Source organism: Rhipicephalus sanguineus, chromosome 10 (genome assembly GCF_013339695.2).
Source record: "Rhipicephalus sanguineus isolate Rsan-2018 chromosome 10, BIME_Rsan_1.4, whole genome shotgun sequence".
Lineage (NCBI taxonomy): Eukaryota > Metazoa > Arthropoda > Arachnida > Ixodida > Ixodidae > Rhipicephalus > Rhipicephalus sanguineus.
In genome coordinates this window covers 20,366,528-20,375,711 of record NC_051185.1, presented here as the reverse complement: position 1 = coordinate 20,375,711, position 9,184 = coordinate 20,366,528, and the positions used below count along the sequence as shown (strand labels likewise).

The window sequence follows — 9,184 nt, the reverse complement described above, 5'->3', positions numbered from 1 at the left end:
TTGGAAGCTATGTGTCTCGTGTTGTTTGAACTAGTGCTGGTGGATACCATACCCACCAACATTTTCATTGGCGGCAGCAAAGGAAATCTGTCAGTGCGCTGGTCTTTGGTTGCAAGTCTGCCATTGAAACCTTGACATTTCTATGCTTTTCATTAAATGGTTGGTTTATCTGACCTATGGACTTTTTTCCCCTTAGTTTTACACGCTACAAAAGAACATCCATCTGAAAATAGTTTGGATGCTTTCTAGCGTGCAGAACTGTAAGGGTGTTTTCAACACACAGTTTTATAAAAAATGCTATGGCAGTCGGGCTCGTGCAGTCTCTGAAAAAAAAAATAATAAAGGCTACACATCCTGAGGTACATTACAATGAGAATTCATTACCAGAGAAATATTGCATACCACGATAACTTGCAAAGTAGTACGAAATTAAATAATGTTGACAAACTTTACGTTCTGGCACTCGAGAATATCTTGAGGACCTTCTGTACATTTAAATAACTGCACTTATATACAGCAAGAGCTCATTCATTTGGATTTCACGGGACCGCACTTAATGTCCTAATTAACAAAATGCCGAGTTATCGTATCATGAAAACAATAAACAAGTATCTGTTGAACCAATGCATTTCATTTTCTTGATGAATGCGTACATCCAATACTTAAGTTTGTGTAAGAGCAGTGTAAAAATTTTCTTAATTCGCAACATCGTTCACAATGTGACCGCGGCTCAAGACCGCTGTGTTACAAACCCTAAACCTACTGTGAACCTATCCCTTATTACGTACTGCCACCACCAACAAAATGGCCGACAACTGATCGTCCGGCCATGCAGAAGGCAAGTTATATGCCAGCATGTGGACTGCGGCTGAAGCTCTTCATTTCTTCAAGCTTCCACGTTTGAGCTTAGCAAAATTTGCGCGCATTGCCTGCAATCGAAACGAAGCTACTCAATGCTGCATCTTCTGTGACGAAACCATGGCTGCTAAAGACGCGATCATATCCACGTAGTTCTGAACAAGGTGTCAGAATGAAATATATTTCATTTCATCCCACCGAAACAAGTTTTCAGTTGCTGCTCCGGAACGGGAAAAAAAGTTCCGTAACGGTTCACGACTTTTTTATTTGTATGCGAAAATTTGCAATTAAAGTAATAAAAACAGTATATAACTTTCTCATAAGTGAATTAAGAATTCTCTGAGCAGGCTCAATACTTTGCACCATGGAAGTGAGCATGATCTGCTCTGATAAAACACTTCGATGCCGAGATGCCCTTTCCACGCTGGACAGTACATCTGGCACACCAAGGTCCACTTGTGTTAATATGAGCAGCTCGGTTGCCACTCTTCTCGTTTTTCGCAGAATTCCATCCTTACTTCGGAATCCCTGCCAAAGATACGCGCTTCCCATCAACGCTCACATTGCATGACCTCTGTGATACCGGATTGCCAACTTTCCCTTAAAAAAGACAAGGTTGTCTGCTGAAACAGCGCGCGTGCCAGCGCTCTCAACCGTGCCCTTATAGTCAATGTTCACAGTTGCTGCTCGAGTTACACAGTCCCTCTCCCCAGACATCCCTTCCTGCTCCTTCGCCCAGCAAATGACGGGCGGGGCGTTTCCTTCTGCTTGAGGAGCAATTGACGGCAGGCCTCGCACGCGGGTTGATGTCATTCCGTGTGACAGCCAGCTTGTTTCATCTCTGCTTTAGCCATGTTCCTTGCCAACGCTCGCGGGCTTTTACTCGCAGGTAGAACATACAATGCACAGAGCGAAGTTATCGATTTAGAGTTTATACGGAACATGACGAAGACTGTGAAAACCTGTCCTGAGTGTCCATACAATTGCTAACGCAATAAAAATATACAAAAGACCGTTGAAACAGGCTCCCCTTTTTCCTGGAAAGCTGCATGGTCTCCGCTGTAAAGAGTACGTCCGTTGGAATATCATATATAATCTGGCCCTTTTCCATTGGTTTCGTTCTCGCCTTCAATACCCTTCTTACAGGGGACATCTCCTCGACACTTATTTCTTCATAAAGCACGCGCACTATGTCAGCACTAAGCGTTGAACCTAGAGAGAATAACGCGCTCGTTGTTTTTGTTTTGTTGTATTATCAGAGGCTGCTAGGTGCCCTTATAAAAAAAACGCCAGGTCTGCGCTGAAACCGCAGCACAGTCACAGCGAAAGCTGGAAGAGCGGCGTTTCTAGAGCCCGTTGTAAGCTCTCTTGGGGCTACAATACAAGTACACTAGAAAGGTACCTACTACACCATAAATCACAATTTTTGTGAAGTTGGAAGCACCTACTAAGCCATTATTCGTCATTCTGCGGAGAAGCGAGGCACCAGCTACACGTCTGTAAGGCATTATGTGCACTTTGTTGACGCGACGACTGATGACGATGAAGAATTATGGCTGAGCCCTTTGTAATGGGTTGGAAGCTTTAAACGGCCCACCAGTTATGTAATTTGCATTGGGTGACGCCTGGTCGCCATTTCTCTCTCCCGTCATGCTGTATAACATACGTTGACGTGGGAGAGAGACGGGGGGGGGGGGGGGGGGGGGGGGGGGGGCGAAAAAACTTTACTGAGACCCCGAGGAATTGGATCATGCGCTTATGGGCTTCCTTGGCAGCCAATACAAGTGCACTTGCGAGGAACCCACTACGCTATAAATCATTGTAATTTTTGAGAAGTAGGGCAGCATGCACTGTGCCATTTTTCGTCATTCTACGGAGAGGCGTGGTACCTGCTAAACGCATGTAAGGCATTATGCGCACTTTGTTGATGCTGTGCCTGATGACGACGAAGAATTATGGCAGATCTCTTTGTAATGGGTTCGAAGCATTCAACAACCTACTCGTTGCGCAATTTGCATTGTGCGACGCCTGGTTACAGAATTCGCGTTGTGCGACGCTTGGTGCTTATTTTACTCTTCCACCACGCTATATTGCATATGCTAATGTGGTTCCTTCCCGACATGAAGACTGTATAGGACCTTTTTGCAAAGCAGTTTCAAGCACCGGCATGGCCTCAGAGTTGAATACTGGCTCACACGCAGAGGGCCCAGGTTCGAACCTCGTTCCATCCTGGAATTTTTTTCTTATTTCGAGCGATACTGCTTACGGACACCGGCGGCGGACAATTACGGCGCCAAACACAGCCGGTGAAATGATCTCATAACAGCTTTTGCTGTAACACAGGGTGTGTGAACACGGACACAGGAGAGTAGCCAAAACACCAGAAACGCCGCTAACAACTGTAAAATCACACAGCAGCGGATCCGAAGGTAGACACAAATATTTATCTGCACATTCCCAAGTAAGAGGCCATACCTATCAATCAAGTGCGAGTAGTGGTCTACGTGAGAGATAGCTGTTCACTCTCTCGACTTTTCTCTTATGTCCGTGTTTCCACGTCATGTCTTCTTAACATGAATACCTGCCAACTAGTTCAGCTATATTCTAAGTTTGCCATTCTCTTTACTTCTGCATTTATTTATCGATTTACTCGAGTAATAATGAAAGGGGAAAGTGTAGTAACGCACAGATATATATATATATTATATTACTTATCTATTTTATTTCTTTATGCACAGTGTACTAGGTCCAAGACACCAAGAATATGCTATCCAGCGAGTTGGGTCGTTGCCCTTAAGGCTGGAGGATGCGGCAGCGTTAAGGTCAGGCTAAACTCGTGATATTTGTGGAGAAGAAAAAGATACTACAACTTTTGGAAGCTATTCTCAATGCGTTCATCCAAAGGAGATGTCCACAGTCCATTTCGGCAGAGTGCATTCAGTGATGCGAAAAAGTGATGAGCCGTGATGTCACCTCGCTCTTGACCACGTCGCCGCACCGAACCTACCAGCACATTCCTAGCGTAAGAAGAGAGTGGACAAAATGCACAGAAACAGGAACTTTTCAAGTCTGAATTTGCATATGAGTGTGTCCCAGATGTTTGAGAACGATGCAGGGAATGCGTACCGACCTTACAGCTGCGTTAGACGAGCTGCCGCATTAAACCTAAATTGATGGCTCACGTGATCAAAAGACATGTGCACTGAAAATCGAATCTCTGAGGGCCGCGTGCTTTGCATTGAAGCGCATTCAGTCCCTATCATTTGTGTCGAGAGTGTTTGAAAGCTTCGTGATGTCATGATGGCGCTACAGAACAAGAACCGGAAACGGGGGCGCGCTTTTCGCAGAGCTTCCGCTTTTCAGCGGCCGCTGAAATGAACTGTTCATTATATGGACACATCGAGAAGAGCTCCTCCGGCGAAGTGCTGTATTTTATTTGCAGATTCCCCATTCCAATTAAAAGAAAAGACTAACGGCGGTGTGCCGCAATTATTGCGCGGCGGCGGCGTGATCTCTTGGGACTTCGGCGGCGGCACACACCTCTACACGTGCGTGGCCTATGCCGAAATGAAACTGCCTAGTTTGATGCATTAGGCAATACATATGCTTACCACAGAACATATCTGAATCAATGAGCTTTTACTGTATAAGCTTATCTAAAAATAGAACCAGACAGCAGTACCCTCAAACTTTAGAAGAATACCAGACAAACATGAAAACACAAGCCTCCAAGAGTGTTACACGTTTATTATAATGTGCTAGCCTTCTTAGCAGCCAATGCAGCCTCCTTCTGCAGGGCCTCATTGGCACGCAATCTTCTTCAGGCCCTTCTTGTTGTGGCCTCTTGGCAAACCGCATGTTTCCGCACAAACTTGGCATCCACCTGCAGCACAGACAGATTGAGCACCACAGTTCACCTTGGTCACAATGCCATGGCGCATGCGCCTTTCCTAGAGCGGGAAAGTTGTGAAACGCTATGGCAGGGTCTCCCAGTGTCAGAGGCTTTTGTTCAGCCAATCAAATGCAAATTAAAGGGGTCATGAACCACTTTTCCAAGTAATGATCTAATGACCTCAGTATCGGAGTGTACTGCCTCCCGAATCGATTGCCGCAAAAATTTCCTGAATCCGTCAAGAATCAGCGGAGTTACGGGGGTTTGGCGCACGCTCCCAGCGCTTTCTCTCTTTTCTCGTGCCGGCGAGCGCACTGGAAGCTAGACAGGGAGGGATGGCATGGGGGAAAGAAGTTACGCCAGCGCGCGTCATGAAACGCGATCGCTCTCCCGCTGTGATTCGCTTGCGCGAGTGCGGCTACCGTGTACTGAGGAGTGCGGCGCCGGTAAGTGGCGGCACCCCGCGGCAAGAAGCGCATCTGATCCGAACGCCGCTCTCGATTTACGTCGGCTATCGGCCAATAAGCATGCTATGTCTCTTGCGACGTACAGCGGACAGACGCCCCGCCCACCGACGAGAGTGAGAACCGGCCTCTGTTTGAAAAGAGGGTGCCTGGGGAAACGGCAACTTCGCGCTCCGCTTGTGGCCATTACGCGGCGCGCACGACTGTAATATTTGGCAGAGCAGTTCATAGCCGTGTCAGCTTTCCGCAGGATGTGTTTTTCAATCAGCCCAAGGGGTGCTTCATGACCCCTTTAATGCAGTAATGTTTTGCTGAGTTAATCCACCAGACTGAAAAGCCAGCAATGTCTGCTCGTGCGAACTGAAACTCCTCTGTAGCTTCTTCAATGCTTTTGACCCCTGTGCTCACTGTATTGCCTCCAACAGCTGAATGAGCAAAAAACTGTGCACCGACAACACTACCGAGCACACCCAACTGAATGCTAATACAAGTGCATTTCAGCATGTCACCATTTCAGGCCAGAATACTATTCTGTCAACACGACTTGTGTCACCAGCACAGTTCGCAACTTTGTGTCGCAGCACAGTTCGGCCTATAGGTAGCGCGACTTTACATCCAACACGGTGGTCGTTGAGATTATCGGCCCGCTACAGACGGTTTGGAATGCACATCTTTGGCGAAGAGTTCAGCTCTTTGCGCTTCGATTGCACTCTGACTCATGTTTTTGTGAAAGCAGGGTTGCGGTAACATATTGTAGTAAGTAAAGGAATGTCGGTACGTGAGTGCAACCACATTAGGAAGATAAATATGCACACAATTGTAAATAAGGCAAACACACTCACCACGTTGCTTGCGGTGCATAATAGCGCTTTGTAACGCCTGCTGTGCAGCTAGCACAATATGATGATGGGAGACTCAGTAAAGATCTCTCAGTAATGTCACAGACATTCTCGGAGACATGCTTTATCTCATTTTTGCTTTCATTGCATTCTGCCACGTAGCTTGCTCAGCGCACTTCAAAGTGCAAAGTAATGTAAGCAATAGAAAAAAAAAAGTGTTGCCCTTTGAGACCGCAGTGCAAGAACTAAAAAAAAAAAAAAAAAAAGACAGCAGAATGTCAAAATAAGTCGACAAGCACTGAATGGAACCAGTGGCAAGATGCATTTTCACATTTAAGTTAAGAAGTGACGTTCCGGTTATCATTCTACGTTTTCAGTGTTTGAGAAGTGCAATAAATAACATCCTACGGGACAGGGATGAAGAAACAGCGCCATCAGCAATACCAAACAAAAAGTGCGGATGTGAAGGTCACAGAGGCACTTCACAGCCACTTCAGACGTGGAATAATGCGATGGACGGTCTGAAACCGGACCTTTCATATTCTAGAGGTGGGATGCATTCCTAATCAGTTTCTGGTGCCGTCTGCACAGCGACCGTGTCGAGCGGAGGAAGGAAGCGCGAGAAATGTGATATGAGGTAGTAAATGTACACTCGGACACAAAATGGGATGCTGCATACATTCATGGGCCTTGGTTATTTGTTTGCGAAGTTTAACCCGCTTAACCATTCACGCTTTTTTGAGGCGCTAGTCTGAAGGGGAGGCTTGCTTTGCCTCCTGCTGTACGCCGTGAGCATCGAGGCCCGCAGTAAAATCAGTTGCCTTAGTTTTATTTTCCGTTCACATTGAGGAACTGAACGTGTCACGGTAATATCTAGACCTTGCGCACCGGCGCAAAACAACCCCAAACGAGACAAAACAAGTGGCAACATTCGCTGACTCCAGCAGGTCCAACATTTCAATATCTCTACAGAGCTTCCGCCAGCCACCGCTCGGTGGCGCCACTGTACGTGAAAGTTGCGAATAGTCCCTTACCCCACGCATGGAAGGCTTGTTTCCCTTCTTGGGCCTTTTGATGCCATTCCTGTGGTCCTTGCGATCTGAAACACAGCACACCATCCCACTGAACAATGCATTTCTTGCACTCTTGGCTGCATTCTACGTGCAGGAGTACTCGTGCTATGTCACACACTGCGAGCACGCTTGGCTAGATTAGCACGTTGAGAAAAACGAGCAAACATGGGTCCACAGCCGATGCTGCCCGGCTTGCCCGGTGCAGCACATCATCGCTCATTGCACAACACCAATTTATAGAGATGACATCGCTACAACTTTTGTTATGTCAGACACGCTAGCAATGGGTCTTTATCGCAAGAACAAGCATTTAGGTACACTTTGGAAACGAATAAAATGTACTTTAAATGTCTGCTGCAGCTAACACTTCGTGCAGAGTGTGTCTGAACACAGAGGAGGAAGACTACGGCAGGCTTTTTGGTGCCTCAGAACTTGATGTCTCCAGCCCTTAGAAGTAATGGCTCAGAAGAAGCCCTTTGAAAACTATGAAGCCATGCTATGCGCAAAGAAGACTGGGTCAGTGACAGTGCTGAAAGTGGGGCTTCAGTGATTCACATTTGAGCACCCTTAACGAATCAAACAGAAACTTACATAGTGCAGTTAAGTGTTCTGGTATCTGGGCATAAAGTTGTTTCATGCCCCACAGGCATTTACATCTTGGTTCTGTTTTGAAATTTTGTCACTTTCACGTAGTCTAAAAGGAGTTCAGGTAGCCATGTGTAGAAGACTAATTCAACAATAGATGACAGGGCAAAAACAGTTCTCAACTGCCACACCAAAAACCAAGCAACAGGGGACGAAATGACAGGTACGATGGGACCATGCAATTTATCCAGTTTCAAGTGTTCACACGATTAAACTAATAATAGTGTGCCGCTAATTATGTTGCGAGAAGTTTTACAAAGAAAAGTACGAGCGACAACCTGCTGTTACGTTGTATCGAGCGCAACAATGAAGCGAAATACATTCCAGTGCATGGTTGTCCAGTCAGAACGGACCCTCCCTGAAAACTTGCGACTTTCAGCTGTGCTTCATTGGAATGCACACGGCTGTGCAAAACATCTTCATCAGACATCTCCCACGACACGCGAAATTTCTACCCGCTAGGCAGGCCTCTGATGTCAGACGAAGAACGCATTGCCGACACAATTATTTTTCTGACAAAAAAAAGGTACTTCCCCCTAACTAAAATGAAACTGCTTCTTTTGTGCTAAAACATAACATGCTTAGAAATGTTTTCACGAGCGTCACGCAGAGAAGCATTTCTCAAAGACCGAAAGCTCTACAAACTAAGCCAAGCAATATTATGGATACGATTTGCTTCAGCAGCTTACTCTGGTTGTGATTGGTGTGATTCTTGGTCTTGGCCATGGCGGCGCTTCTTCAGCACGGCACCTGTCAAGAGAACGAGCACTGATTCGGCTTGCCAAGACCACACTTTACATGGGTTGTGTGTGTGTGCACACGCAATAACTGGACTGCGCGAAAACCGAGCAGGCAGGCATTTAGAATGTCGGCACATCGTGACCCCGCAAGCACGTTGAATAGTGCGCGCTTGGGGAACGCCGAGATGTGCACATGGCTTTAGCACCCGTATCGATTCGTGCGCTTCCATGTCGAGGGAAAGCGACGAGGACACTTTTCGGGTGCATCATCATGCAGGCACGCAAGCAACCAAAGGCAGTTTTAAATGACGGCACACACGAAAGCATGTCGCAGAAAACGCTCGTCATATTACCTACAATTAGCGAAGGGAATCAATGGATTAAACTAGATTTTTGAAGCGAGACGACATACCTTCGGGCACCGTCCGCGGTGTACACAAACGAAAAGGAACGACAACCGTGACACCACGCGGCGAGACTGACTAGCAAAACACCTGGCGATGAAATAGAATACTTTTATGCTTATTTCAATATTTTTCTTAATTAAAGCTGTTTATTTGGCGTATTACGCATTTAAAATTACGATGTACTTAACTTGAGTTTTAATTTCTACTTTTGTCTTGAAAGTAGCCGTAAACAGCGTCTAAATAACGCAAGTAGGCAACAACAACAT

General features: G+C 46.2%; 1 pseudogene; it reads right to left on the bottom strand.

The window, feature by feature from the left end:
* Positions 1-4,527: 4,527 nt before the first annotated feature.
* On the bottom strand, positions 4,528-8,985 carry LOC119407215 (60S ribosomal protein L29-like; annotated as a pseudogene).
* Positions 8,986-9,184: the final 199 nt, after the last annotated feature.